At 45.4% G+C, this 15,631-nt stretch overlaps 1 pseudogene; it reads right to left on the bottom strand.

Annotated features, from left to right (window-relative positions):
• Window positions 1-13,482: 13,482 nt before the first annotated feature.
• Window positions 13,483-14,359, bottom strand: LOC138742107 (DNA-directed RNA polymerase III subunit RPC6 pseudogene; annotated as a pseudogene).
• Window positions 14,360-15,631: the final 1,272 nt, after the last annotated feature.

The raw sequence follows: 15,631 nt of genomic DNA, 5'->3' as shown, positions 1-15,631 counted from the left end.
GCTGTCAATCAGTTGGCCTGAAGGGATCAAGCCTCATCCCGTCAGGTGACAATCTCCCTCCAGGATATAAGCTTGCCCTGGCCTCCCAAAGTTCATTCAGAGTTACTGCAGCTACAGCCAGCCTGGCTCTGTGGAAGTCTTTGTGGATTAAAGCCTCTTGTACAGTCTTCACCTTGTGTGTGTGTCTGATTCTGGCTAACAGTGCACCACAATTTAATCCACATATTTTCCCTCGGCTTCTATGGAAAAACTCCTGAGCATGGGGAGCCTCGAAGTCGACCCACGCCACCCGGAAGCCCAGACACGCTTCAAGATTTGGCACCATGCGGTCGAGCCAATCATCAAGGCACATGAAGGCAGCATCCTGGACTCAGATCGGAAGAGGTTGGTCCTACTCTGGTCAAAGCTGGGTCCCCATGCTTTCCAGACAACCAAAGGCTGCTCCATGTACAATGGACACCCTCGAGAACTTGTACAAGCCACCCATGAATGCGGTCTGTGCAAGGTACCTCCTCAACATCTGAGCCCGGCAACCCGTGGAGATGGCTGAGTCTTACCTGGGACACCTGCGAGAGTTGGCCCAACCGTGTCTGGCTGAACCCAGGGTAGGTGCAGAGGAGGTCGAGAGGCTGATCCGGGACACCTTCATCCAAGGGCTATGCTCGAGGGCCATCTGGCAGAAGCTGCTGGAAGACAATATCTATGCTCTAACCAAGACAGTGGAGGTGGTCCAAACCCGGAAGTGGCAGCCCTGCACATAGAAGCCTTCGATTCTAGTTTCCCCCAGGCTCCCTCATGGGTCTCTCACATTGCAGCTGCAGCCCCAGACTGAGCTGGGGAGGAAAACTTCGCTGCGGCAGGTGCGGCGCCCCTGTAAGTACTGTGGGTCCTGGTGTGGGTCAGACCGACGATCACGCCAAAACTGCCCAGCTACGAACCAGTACTGTTTCCGATGTGGAAAGAAAGGCCAGTTCGCTAAAGTGTGCCTCTCAAAATCAGCCGCCAGCTCAACAGCCCTCTATGACACCCCTCCCCAGCGGACGCCTCCACGTGCGCGTGCCGGGTGGCGCCATTGTCCCTGCTACGACTTCCGCCGTCCCCAACTTCGACGGTGCAACATCTGGCCCCGCTATCGACTGTCGCAGCATGTGCTCCGAGCACCTGGACCAGTACCTGCCCTCGCCAGCGCCGCTCACTGAGAACTACAGCAACATCACTTTTGGCTCACGGCGTGACGCCACGTCCGGCTGACGTAATGACGTCACTGCCGCCGGCCGCGATGATGTCACCTTCCCCAGCACAAAGAACGTGGCTGGGGAAGGAGGCCAGCCACACAGTGTGCCCCCACATGCCGCCACCATCTTGGGCCTGCCAGTGGCCAATACGGAGGGCCCCCAATGATGTTGAGAACGACATGGTCAACACGGGCAGTGACCAGGCCGCACTAGTTACGCTCTCCACGCCTCCGGGTGCCAACGGCCGCCACACGCCTCACCCCACGACCAACATGGTCAACACGGGTGATGACCAGGCTGCCCTACCAATGCTCCCCATGCTTCTGGATGCCATCGGCTACCACACGCCCACCCCATGACCGATGTCGATGTGGTCAACACTGATGATGACCAGGCAGCCCTACCAACGCTCCCCACACCTCCAGATGCCATAAATCGCAGCACACAAATGGAGAGCGATGACTCTGACTCTGAAACGGTTCTGGCCGCCACCATGCTGACCAGGGACATCCCTCATGACCTTGGGCACTCTATAATGGACGTACAAGTCAATGGGCAGTTAACGAAATGCCTGTTCGACAGTGGCAGCTCTGAGAGCTTCATTCACCCAAGCGTGGCCCACTCCCTGAGACTAAAAGTCCACCCCATCAGCTGCTCGATCACCCTCACCACCAAGAGTAAGACTGTTGGTACCCTCGGGTGCCGCTCGGCTGATATAACTGTGGGAAGGGAGACTTACACAGGGTTCAGGCTCCTGGTCATGGCCAAACTCTGCGCCCCAGTCCTCCTGGGCCTAGATTTCCAGTGTCACCTGCAGAGTGTCACCCTTGCCTTCGGGGGGCCTCAACCTCCACTTACATTACACAGCACACCAACCTACCAGCCCCGGTCAACCTGTGGCCTCTCTACACTGTGCATCACTCCACCGGGACTCCAGCCGATCGTCACCAGAAGTAGGCAGTATTGCACCACAGACAGGGAATTCATCAAGGTGGAGGTGCGGCGACTCCTGGCGGAAGGTGTCATAGAGCCCAGTAACAGCCCTTGGAGAGCCCAAGTCCTGGTGGTCAAAGGCAGAAGTAAGCCGAGGATGGTTGCGGATTACAGCCAGACCATTAAACAGTACACCCAGCTGGACGCCTATGCCCTGCTGAGGATCGCCGACATGGTCAAAGAAATAGCCCACTACCGGGTTTTCTCCATGATTGACCTGAAGTCGGCATATCACCAAATCCCCATCCATCTGAAGGACAAGCCCTACACCGCCTTTGAGGTGGACAGGTGCCTGTACCAGTTCCACTGAGTTTCCTTTGGGGTCACGAATGTGGTTTCTGTTTTCCAGTTGGAGATGGATCGCATAGTAGACTGGCACAAGCTGAAGGCGAGGTTCCCATATCTGGATAATGTCACTATCTGCGGCCATGACCAGCAGGACCATGATGCTAATCTCGAAAAATTCCTCCAAACGGCCAGGGAGCTGAACCTCACTTACAACAAGGAGAAGTGTGTCTTTAGCACCACCCGCCTCCCCATCCTGGGGTACATTGTGGCCCATGGAGTCATCGGCCCAGATACAAAAAGGATGCTCCCATTAATGGAGTTACCTCTTCCCCCCTTGCTAAAGGCCCTCCGCAGGTGCCTTGGCATTTTCTCTTATTACTCGCAGTGAATCCCTCGCTTCTCGGACAAGGTCCACCCACTAGCCCAAGCTACAACTTTTCCCCTCCCAGCTGAGGCGCAGGCAGCCTTCATCTTCATCATGCAAGACATCACGGACGTCACGATGCAGGCCGTGTGTGAGGATTCCCCCTTCCAGGTGGAGAACGATGCCTCTGAGGTAGCCCTCGCTGCTACCCTCAACCAAGGGGAACACCCCGTCGCTTTCTTCTCCAGGACCCTCCACGGCTCTGAGCTAGGGCATTCTGCCTTTGTAAAGGAGGCCCAGGCGATTGTGGAAGCGGTCCGCCACTGGCGCCACTACCTGGCGGGCAGGAGATCCACCGTCCTCACAGACCAGCAGGCCATGGCGTTCATGTTTAACACTACCCACAAGAGCAAGATCAAGAACGACAAGATCCTGTGCTGGAGAGTCGAGCTGGGAACCTATAGCTACCACATCCAGTACCGCCCCGGGAAATTTATCGACTCCCCCAATGCCCTCTCTTGCATCTGCGTGTCTATGCACGACAACAGGCTGCAGGCATTGCATTAGTCCCTCTGCCATCTGGGTGTCACCAGGTTGTACCACTTTATTAAGTCCTGGAACCTGCCGTACACCATCAGGGACGTCAGGGACATGACCGAGGCCTGTCGGGTCTGTGTGCAGTGTCCACCCACCCCAGGCCCATGTTGTAAAGGTTACTCGGCATTTTGAGCATCTCGGCTTGGACTTCAAAGGGCCCCTGCCTTCTACGAACCGAAACGTTTACTTCCTCACGGTAGTGGACGAGTACTCACACTTCCCTTTCACTATCCCTTGCCCGGACACCTCCTCAGCCACCATCATCAAGGCCCTGGGGAAAATCTTCACCATGTTTGGCTACCCTGCCTTCATCCACAGCGACCGGGGGTCTAGTTTCATGAGTGACGAGCTGCGCCAATACCTGATGGCGAGGGGCATTGCGACCAGTCACACGACGAGCTATAACCCGAGAGGCAATGGGCAAGTGGAACGCGAAAACGGGGTGGTATTGAAGGCAGTCTTCCTGGCTCTCAGGTCAAAAGGCTGGGCCATTGAGTACTGGCAGGACGCCCAGCCCAAAGCACTCCATGCCATTCGGTTGGTGCTGTGCACGGCTACCAACGAGACCCCTCACAAATGTATGTTCTCATTCCCCAGGAAGTCAGCAACTGGAATGTCTCTCCCAGCATGGCTCATGTCCCCGGGACCGATACTCCTTCATAAGCACGTATGGACACACAAGGCCGAAGCCCTGGTCGAGCAGGTCTTCCTCCTACATGCAAACCACAACTACGCCTACATTAGGTTCGGCAGTGGCAGGAAAGACACCATCTCAACCAGGGTCCTGGCACCAGCAGGTGCATCCACCACACCACGCCATCTTCCAGCCCAGGATGAAGCTGACTGGGCATACATCCCCGTCCCCAGGCAGCAATCGGGCATGCAGGACCTCTGACCACCAGGAGCCTGCTTCAGCCCTGGGAGATGAACCTACCCCACCCCCCCCCCACACATCCAATATGACCCTCATATATCAACACAAGCCCCCCCCGGCCACCCCTCTGCGTGGCACCACACCAGTAAAACAGACTATTGCCGCCAGTCCCCTCACTTCCCCTCAGACAAGTGACCAGGAGCCAGTCCTACGACGGTCACAGAGACCCCGGCAGCCGCAGGACCGTCTCAACCTGTAAATATTGTATGTGTTTGTGTATAGTGGGTACGATTCCTTGTTAATGCCCCCCCCCAGGACAATTTTAAAGAAGGGGCTGAATGTGGTGGTACACCACCGGCCTACTACAGGGGGCAACACCTGTACCTGCAGGAGAGTAAGGGGAGGACAGGACAACACCTAGCCAGCTGTCAATCAGTCGGCCTGAAGGGATCAAGCCCCACCCGGTCAGGTGACAATCACTCTCCGGGATATAAGCCTGCGCCGGCCTCCCGAAGCTCACTCACTGCAGCTACAGCCAGCCTGGCTCTGTGGAAGTCATTGTGGATTAAAGCCTGTTGTACAGTCTTTACCTTGTGTGTGTCTGATTCTGGCTAACAGCGCACCACAGTCTCCATATGAACATATACAGTTGAAATCAGTGTCGTCTTGGCTGAGTGTGTGGCAGAAGCTTCCACAGTGGGAAACCTATAGGAAAAGACATACTGGCCTGATGTCCTGGTTGAATCCTATTCTTTGATAATGCTGCATAATGTCCATTTGGGCAATGACCAACTGCATATTCGTCCATGGACCCCATAAGGTTATAATAGATTACCCATTGCCTATTTCTGTATGTATGGTGTGCATATTAACGTTGCAAATTGAAATCAGTATGAGTTAATGATTTAAATGAAGCAAAGTAATTATCTGGTTACATCCGCTAGGCCCCATTCTTCCATCAGAGAATGGGATGTAATGGAACGTAACTGGATAATAAGGTGTATGAACAACATCCAAATTGCATAACATCCTATTTCACAGAACGTATCATGGACATAAAGCAATGCATGTCTGTATTGTTCACCATTGCAGATTGAAGGTGGAATAGGATCCAAAAATATTTGAAGTGATGATAATCAAAATTAACAGCCTAATTATCCTCGATTTCAAATATCTCAGTCCATTTCCAAACCCGCTTCACCTTGCTCTAATTTTTATGCAGTTCTGCTATCAGTTTACCAGCAATATTCATGTCTTAATTTAATTTAATGTCAAGATACAGCACAGTAACAGCCCTTCCATCCCATGAATACACACTCCCCAAATACACTCATGTGACCTACTAACGCCAATGTCTTCAGAACATGGAATGTAGATGACATTGGTCCTGCACAATAAAATTCCCTTTCTAAATGCATTTGATTCTATTCTGTCCAAAATTATCTCAGTTAAAAGATCTTCAGTCATCTTCTCCACCAATTCTGAGCTGATTCATCAGCTCTCTCATTTTGATCCTCAATATCATATTGCAATTAACAATTTATAATTCTACCAAATTGATTCAGGGTACTGCAGATCAAGCTCCTCATCATTCTGATAAACATTTTCATTGTCAACATTCAATGTTGCAAGTTCTAATAGCCTACAGGGAAGGTGACCATGGCAGGAGGCCAGTGAGGGGCTCAGTGGTTGAAGGATCCACACAGGCTGTGGGCTGTTGGCCACTGCAAAGACTCACAGGCTGTGGGTTGTTGGAGACTGCCTCATGGGAACCAGGTATTGGAACTGGGATTCAAGAGAGTGCTGAGGGCAAGAAGGTCTCCTGAAGGGTCTCGGGCGCTGAAGATTTCATGATCGTATTAGAGGTTTGGACCTGGGGCTTGGGCTGCTAATGGTTTGAACATGAATCTGTGTGGATTCAGAGGCTGTGGGAATGTTGGAGACCTATCATATCCATGAACACTCAGTATCTCTGAAGCAACCCTCTTTTGCCGCTCTTTCTCTTATTGTTAGGGACCTTGGCAATGTGCATGGTGATTTTAATTATGGCAGTTAAAAATATTTCATTTTCATGTATTATTATGTGACAATGAACCTTGAACCTTACAAGTGAATGCTTGATGGCTGCTGCCTCTAGACTTGGATTATACCTTCTGACTATTTTCTGCATTGTATATCCACATGAATAAGATCACTCAACTTCCATTTGAGTTATCCCTTTGACTTATTAAGATTTGGGGGGGATAGGATGGGTCAGGGCTACATTTGTAGAATTTCAGCCAAATTTCAATCTGGAGGAAATCAAGAAATAAAATAATTTGGTCAGAGGATTAAAACTTGCAATTGTTTCCAGAATCAGGTTCTTGGATGAACACTTCATGTTCGTACAGATAGCTGAAAAACAGGTCCGCAGGAGTTCTTTTAACATCTCTCTGTGGAACAATTTTCAATGTAACTATGAGGACCTTTCAGACCCATTGAATCTATTTGACCTTTCTCATACTTCCTTCTGTATCTGTATGTCCATATTCCCTAATATGGACATACAGATACATATATAACCATTTCAGTTCATCAAGCCTAAAATAAAATCCACTGTGAGTTCAACCACTGTAACTCATGCCAATCTTTGAAGAAGCACAAAATACTCAAGGAAATTTAAACATCTTGATATTTTACCAATAAATGCATTAAGCATGAAAATCCATTTGGGTCAGAAATGGATAGATAGCAAATGTCCATTAAAGGATTGTTTTGCTGCATTTAATCCTCGATGTCTGATGTTCACACACCCCAGACAGGCCATATCTTGTTCATTGACAGCTGGATTAAAAATATATCTTATGGAGAGAAAGCATAGGCATTGAGTTATGACACACTTATTTCAATTTTACATTGCATTCGAAATACAAACTTTAAATAAGAGCATTTGTAATTATTAATTACAAAAGTCCCAAAATATTATCAATGAAGAATTCAATAAAGAAGGATTCTCAAGGAGAATTGAGAAATATTTTTAAATGAATTACGAGGAGATCGTGAAATAAATTCACTGGCTTTTAATCTCTCCCATTAGTTTGTATGGAAAAAATAAAAGGGATTTTGTTCGTTTGTTCAGGTGCCAAATCATTCCTCCTCAATTTTCGTGGCATGGTTAACATTGCAGTTAATGCAATGCTGTTACAGTGCCAGTGACAGGGGATCGGATTCAGCGCTGTCTGTAAGGAGTTTGTATGTTCTCCATGAATTCCTCTGGATGCTCTGGTTTCCTCCGTTGTTCAAAAATCATACCAGGGTTGAAGGTCAATTGGGTGTAATTGGGTAACATGGGCCAGAAGGGCCTGTTACTGTGCTTTATAACTAAATTAAAATTTAAAACACAATCTCACCACCAGATGCATCTTCTCCTCCTCTCAACTTTTTCCATAGGGACTCACTCATCCCTCACCGTTTTCTGTAGGGACTCACTCATCCACTCATGAATCACCCTTGTGGTATCTATCCCTGTGAAAGCAAGAAATTCTACACATCCATCAATTCCTCCTCCCTCACCCTGCCTATGTGTTAGGAATTATTTATTGCAGTCAAGTAGCTTAGCAAACTGCATGCCTTGGTGATGTGGAAAGAAATCAGAAGATCAGGAGGAAGCCTATGGAGGAACAGAGAGAATATATGAACGTCACACAAACAGCACTCAACATCACAGTTAAACTCAGGTCAGTGAAACCGTTTGGCCTAACTTCTATTCGCTTCACCATTCTGTTGCTTTAAGATCTCACGTGTTATCTTTCCTGTTCTGTTACAACAGCAAAATACGTCCAGGGAACAGCGATTATACAGAATACCTGAAACTTGCTAGTTTCTATCCACTTTCATCCCTAGACAAAAGTATTGATTTTTTTTGTTGCTTGCAATACATATTTTTGTGTCCCTTTGTCAAAATTCCAGTTTGAATGTCATGTAGAATATCTTTCCCACGACTAGGAGGATGATTCAATGGCCTTTGAAAGATCCTAGTGTCATTTTGGTTCAAGAAGCATTGAGTTGCCAAAGGAAAACATGAGCAGTTGGCCATTTTATGGGCCTCTTAGGACTCAATCTCAGTACTTTAGGTTTGACATCAAATAATAACCAGACTGGACAAAGGCAGATTTCATTTCAATATGAACATGAGTGAAGTGTTTTGGTTTCTCAACCTGTCAGAAGCTTCATTATTGCTGATATCTTTTTTTTAAGCGATATAGCTGAAATCACCTAATTATTGAACATTTAATTAATAAACTAAGAATGGATTCACTAGAAAGTACTCATTCTGATCTTTCCTTATTAAGTAACTCTATTTAAATTACCCTTTTTCCACTATGGGATTGGAAATATTTTCCAGTTCATTAGAGCATATCACTGAATTTCTAGTGACACACCTCATTCCATCATTTCCATTGCATTTTAGCACATGAAATTATGGCTCTCCAATTATTATTTTGCAATGATTGGCATTAATAAATTGTTGTTGACATTTGACTGCATCTCAATAAGGAATTCAGTAACTGTACAGAGAAAAGTGGCTAAAAAGGGCCACCATCATCCAGGGAGCTGTTTTTCACCAAACTCCATAAAAAATGATGGTTGAGGTGAAATATTTTAATTAAAGAGTGATAGCACACATTGTATCAGAAGGCAGAAATGTGAGAGAGGTTTCAGTTCGTTAAACCTTTTTGATTACTTATCAACCTTCTCCCCCTTAAAATATTCTGTTCATTAAATTCAGATAATCTGATTTATAAGTAACAATCCAGCTTCAATTTTCAGTTGCAAAAGACGATTCCAAATTGCCACCATCTGCTGCAGGGCAGTGCTTCCTAACTACTCATCCAAAAGTGTTCAGGAAGCAAAATATTTGTTGATCCGTGTAATCATAGGTGAAGTGGATAAATATATGTTGGAACTGCAGAATCTCAGCCTTGCCTTGCTTTTGATAACAATTTGGGTTTAACCAGGAGGATAAGCTATCCAAAGGTTATGGGGAATGCAGTTATTGTGGTAACCATCTCCCCAGTAGTAAAATGAACATTATAATTCGATAATGGAAAGGAGTCATAGGGCAAGGACAGATTCTAGATGTTGGGCTGAATGCAGACTTGAGAATCTTCCATGGCTGAGGAGAATCTTCCGTGTCTATGTCAGCCTGAGAGCTGTAAACCACGGAAGGCAAAGGAACAAATTTGCACCTCTCGGAGACACAAAGATTGAAGATCTCTGATACATTAAGAATTCGGTTGAGCTAGCAACACAGGTGAGTTTATGCACAGAATTTCACTTTCATCTATTTATACATTGTAGTGATGAATGTTGGGAAAAGAGCAGAGTGTTTTTTTTCCTTTTAAATGTTTTCTCTCCAATCTGCCTGAGGTAACTTAACTGCTTCCGACAAAAAATGTTCTTTTCTGCACGTCAAGACTAACAATCCCCTCACTCAAATTAAAATATCACCTTGGCAGCTGTGGAACAAAGTTGGATTAATAAATTAGAATTAGAAAAAAAACCATCTAACTGATCTGAGTAAATGATGACCATGTAAACACTGCTTTGACATTGTGTCCTTCAAGAAATAAAGACCATTGTTTTTACGTGATTAGCCTTTGGAGAGTCACAGTCACAGGGACATTGAGCTGTACACCACAGTACCAGGCCCTTCAGCCCAATTCGTCCATGTCCACTGTGATGCCTAACTTTGCTCATCCCATTTTGTCTGCATTAATAATAAATCTCTCTACCCCTTTCCTATCCAAACGCTATTTCAGCCTTTTCTAATTGTATCTGCTCCATCACCTCCTCTGCTAGTTCATTTACAATAATCACCACCCTCTGTGTGAAAAACTTGTCACTCAGATCTCCCTTAAATTTCCCCTTCTTACCTTAAACCTGTGCCTCAGGTTATTGTCCAATACCGGGAAAAAATTCTGACTAAATACCCTGCCTACGCCGCTTGTGATCTTATAAGCCTCCTTACCTTAGCCTTCCACACTCCAATGAGAATAAATGCAGCCTATCCAATCTCTCCTTGTTACTAAAGTCCTCCATTCCAGGTAACATCTGGGTGGATAAGGGGTAATCCAGTTTGGGACTGAGATGAGCAGAAACTTATGCATTCAGAGAGATGTCAACTTGTGCAACTGCTTATCACAAAGAGTTCAATAGAAATTTTTAAAAGGGAACTCATGAGGTCCTGTGACCCACCTATCACAATAATTATATTATTTGTACAATTTGGAGCAGCACCAGCTTTACCAAAAATGAGGAGAAGTTGCTGCACAAGGTGATCTTTGGGCTAAACATCAAGAACAATAGGAAGAGACAGACATCAACAATCTCATAACGAATGGATCAGATCAAGGGTCTGCAGTCTGCTCTCATTGTTTTAGAAATGGTGGTGGATAACCAAACAGGTAATGTGAGGAGGAAGTTCCAAGAACATCCCTATCCTCAAGATCTAGTGTTTGGATGCTGAAGCATTTTCATACATGTTTGGACAGAATTAGTGAGTTAGAATCAGATGATCAATCTCAATTATCCTTGGTCTTTACCATTATAAAACTCAACCCAACTCAATCTACCAAGAGGGCAAAAGCTACAAGTCTACTGGCAAACTAATGTCGTAGAACTTAGTCTATGCTCCAAAACTCACCGTGCTGATTTCACACTATGGAAAATTACACAAAATGCAGAGACAATTCAATCAGTGAATGACTTTCAGTCATCAGCAAGATGTGGGATTGACAGTACTATTTAGTGGTATTTTATTTTCAATGATTTAGACACTAATACCCAGTTTGCATTTTTTCAGAACCATTCAGCACAAGATCAAAGAGCTGAATTCCAGATTTCAGGTGAAGAGTTGCTGTGATTGATGAATGAACACGGCATTAAAGAGTTGGAGTGAAGCTGGTCAATGGGCATCAAGGAGAATACACTATAATGGCTGAAGTAATAGCTTGCACAATGGAAGTTGATTGTGGTGCTCAGAAATTAATCATACCAGATTCAGGACCTCAGTGCAGGCCTTTCACGGGACTGGGTCCTAAGTCCAACAAATTTCAGCTCCGTTCATCTGTGGCCTTCCTCAAGGTGGGTAAATTCAAGTCTGAAGAGGCAGAAGTTGAAGTGTGTTGAGTTCTTTGAGTTGTAGGAGGGATAAACACAAAGATGAGAGTTATAGTATCAGAGTTCCAGGCCGGGGAACTAGGGTAGCTCCACATTCGCAGGGTCATGAAATCCTATGGCTAAGTACAGATGTTCAACTGAACCCAATTCTGCTGAAAATGAATTGTTTTTCTGCTTTCTGAACTATTTATCCATGAAACTAATTTGACCCAGTATATATTTATAAACAGAACATTTGCTGCTCATTCTCCCAATTCTACAGTATCAGTAGAAATTGTTTTTAGTGGATTTGACCCCTTACAACAGCTTTTACCTTAGCAGAAGTGATATTTGTGTGTGTTCATAGTTGGCTGCCTAATAATGCCTGAATCAAAGTCTTTGGCACCGTTGGAAGGGCCAGCAACTGCTCTTGGACACTGCCTTTCTCCATAATAGGAAGACAGGTTGAGCAAGGCCATCTGTGTGGCAGATGACAGAGCTACATATTAAAATGGATATTTTTCCTATCACTCGCCTCTTAAAGCACACCCCAGTGCCATCTGCCAGTCTGTGAATGCATGAAAAAGTGTGGATTTTATGCTGTTCTTATGGATTCGTGCAGATCACCTAATTACTGTAGAATCCAGAATCTATTCAACCCTGGAAAATCAATGGGATAAGAAACAATAATCTGAAATATTAAGGTACTCAGAGAGCCCCTTTAAATGCATAAAAATGTACCACGTGGCTTCAAAGGAGCATTCTTAAATAAAATTTGATACTGTGTCGCAAAAGGATTGCCAGGCTGAGGGAGGGAACCCCCAAAACCTTTAGGGGCAGAGATATAGGAAATGGGCTAGAAGGGAGTTAAAAATCAGGGGAACTAATGACATCTTAGAGAGTTGGCTGGAAGATGTTTCAGATTCAAGGGGAAAGAGATCATGGAAGAATGTGAAAATGAGATCAATAATTTGGGATGATGAAATGGGGAAATTTAAATTTAAATTTAGATATATAGCATGGTAACATGCCCTTCCAGCCCATAAGCCCGTGCCAGCAAATTACACCCAATTGACCTTCAACCCTAGTTTGTTTTGAAGGGTAAATGTTTTCTGCCAACATCGTTATCCAGTAGGGAGGAAGAGTGGCAGATTGAGTGGGCATCTTTTTGTCATGTATTTCCCCTTTGGAAATAACATTTAAAAATATGTTTTGTATTTACTGGTAAATAATTATAAAGTTAAATTTAACCACGTGAACACTACAGAGAATTCAACTGCAGGTACTCCCTGACTTATGACCTGTGCAGCTTTTGTCCATCTGCACAAATGACCGAAATCCACCACCCCGATGACAACCAGATGGATTCCATTTCTCTTTTCCTCCAAGGATGCCGTTCTGTTCCATGACAGCTGCTTGCAGCCGCGGATGTGTATTCAAAGCTCGGAGCCCGAGCACAGTATGCCCCGATCAGTTTGCATTTATTTCCTTCCACCTTCACCCCTCCCCCCCCCCACCCCTGCCACTCCAAGGATGAAACTGGAAACTTCACCTCCAAGGTGCCGCAACACTGAGAGAGCACAGTTGCTTGGACCTGATTCATAAGGGGGCTGAAATAAATTTTAAAAAGAAAGAAAAATATAAAAATTATGCAATTACGGGCCAACTATGGAAAATAACACCAGTGGCCAACCTGTCGCAAGAGCTGGTTTGGTGCCCGCCATATTGTATTTGACAAACTATTAAAGGGAAATAGGGCAATTCTGACATATGTCCATTTCGAGATACGACCGGTCACCCAGAACAGAACACACATATGCCGGGAGCATAACGTGCACTGATCCCAGTAACTATAGATCCCGTGTTATTTAACTTAAAATGTATCAACCTGGAAACATACAAAAATGTATTAACTGGCAACATACAAAGTCTTTAAGTAAGCAGACCATAGTCTTTGAGAGGCACTGCATAAAATCTTCAAGTCACTACACCTAGTCTTCTAAATGTACTGGACACATCCCACAAGGTGTCCTTGTCAGGCCATTGGGCTGGATGATTGGATTGACTGCTCTATACAACTTCATTTGCCTATCCTCACAACCAACAGTGCCTTCCTTTGCAGCTAAAATTATCATCTCTCTCTTCCCCTTATATATCAATGTATTCAGAATTGGTTCTATATCTTCCATTGACAGTTCCATCTTGCTGATTCCCACTTCACAGATGAATTTCTACATTTCACATGATGAAGCTAATGAACTGTTCCTTTGCACCATAGGACTTGTTTACTCTCTCGTGCCACCATAGCATTATTTTATAAGAACGTGAAACACTGTTGGTTCAAAACTTCCACAAATTCTGACTCAAACCCCTGGTCACTGTGCCAAACTCCACCAGTCATCGACCGGTCTGGCTTGCAAGTTGTACAGTATGTATACCTTTTCCTTCGAAGTAGCCACTGACTTCAACCTTTTAATTAGTTTTTATTTCTTTCCATGTTCTTCAAGATTTTGTTGGTCTCTGTTAGAGGGAGGTTGCTCATATCAAATATCTTGTTCCAAATTCCTTTATTTCCAGCATCTTCAATGATTTAATAAACCAGCTTCTCCTGGTTATCAGATTCCTTAATTATGCTTGCAGTTTGGGAACCCTTTATGCAGTAAAGGATACTAGCAATGCCCCACAACAAATCTGAGCTGGACCATAGAGAGAAGCCCTCTTTTGTGGTTCAATCTGTGACACGTCTTTCTGAATAACTTGGTCCGTGATTCTTTGTGGAAACTCCTGACACAATTCCAAAATCCAGGTTTCCAATGCAACAGGATCAGGAGCTTCTTGCTTAACTTTCACATCAACCTTTTCCTCCATTTTAAGCTCAGCGTTTTGTTACAAGGTTCTCCTCATTTCATCTTTCGGTGCTTGTACCCCCTCCAGCATCTCCTGGAGCTCATCTTTTTTCTTTTCCCATTGCTAATTTATTTGTCTCTACTTGCTGCAGATGCTGATTAAACTGCTCTTCTTGAATTCCCAGACTCTGCTTTTTGGAAGCACGAGTTTTCAGCTCTTCAGTCTTCGTGCGCAATTTGTTACGCTGAAACATCACTTTCTGTAGTTCCTCCTATTCTTGTCGTTTCTGCCTTTTCATTCTCTACATGCCTTATCTTATTCCTCTCACTACCTTTACTTTTGTTCATGTTCCTTGAAGATTTTTAAATTTATCTCATCTGTCTTAAGTCCCTGAAGACAAGTGCCATGAAGACATTAAATTATTTGAGTTTCTTCATTTCTACAAATTCCACTCTTCTGGGTTCCTTTTCTTCATTAAGTGATGCAATGTGCTGACAAAATGCATCTAGCAGTTCAACCCTGGGTTTGATATCCACTTTTTTGTAATCTCGAACAGGATTTGCTTTGTGTACCAGTTCCCTGGCAGCTACATCTCTTTCATGTTCTTCAGCTTCTACTCCTGCTCAAGTTTCTCTCACATGGATTATTTTTTCCGTTTTGCACTTTTCAGCTGCTGCCTTAAAGTTTTTTCCTCTGAAATCATCATATCCAAAGACCCTTAATATGCCTGCTTACAACTTCTGTTCTTTGCAGTCTTTGATCTTCTGGAATTCCAACCTCTTCCAAGATATTCCAAAGATCCAGAGCCGCATTGAAGCCGGTGACTGACTTGCTGGCTAGTGCATTAATTTTCTGCACCGTCCTCCGGGCTGGCAGCATCCTGCCCCTCCCTGGGTGTCCTTCCCCAGCTGTCCTAGTGGACCCGGACCCAACTGTCCAGTCCCTCTGTGGGAGCCCCGTCCCGGCTATGTCAGCCTCTCACTTGGCATCTGGCCCTTGGCTGTTCCAGACCCAGCTCTTGAGTTGGCCCTTCAGCTGTCCCAGCCCCAGCTTTACTGGCCGTTCCGGATTCAGCTCTTGAGTTGGGCCCCCAGCTGTCCTGGCCCCGGTTTTACTAGCTGTTCTGGTCCTGGCTCTTGAGTTGGGCCCCCAGCTGTCCTGACCCCAGTTTTACTGACAGTTCCAGTCCTGGATCTTAAGTTGGGCCCACAACTGTCCCAGCCCCAGTTTTACTGGCAGTTCCAGTCTTGGATCTTGAATTGGGCCCCCAGCTGTCCTGGCCCTGGTTTTACT

The sequence above is a fragment of the Narcine bancroftii genome, chromosome 8, assembly GCF_036971445.1.
Source record: "Narcine bancroftii isolate sNarBan1 chromosome 8, sNarBan1.hap1, whole genome shotgun sequence".
Taxonomy (NCBI): domain Eukaryota; kingdom Metazoa; phylum Chordata; class Chondrichthyes; order Torpediniformes; family Narcinidae; genus Narcine; species Narcine bancroftii.
This window is presented reverse-complemented; position numbering and strand designations above follow the sequence as displayed.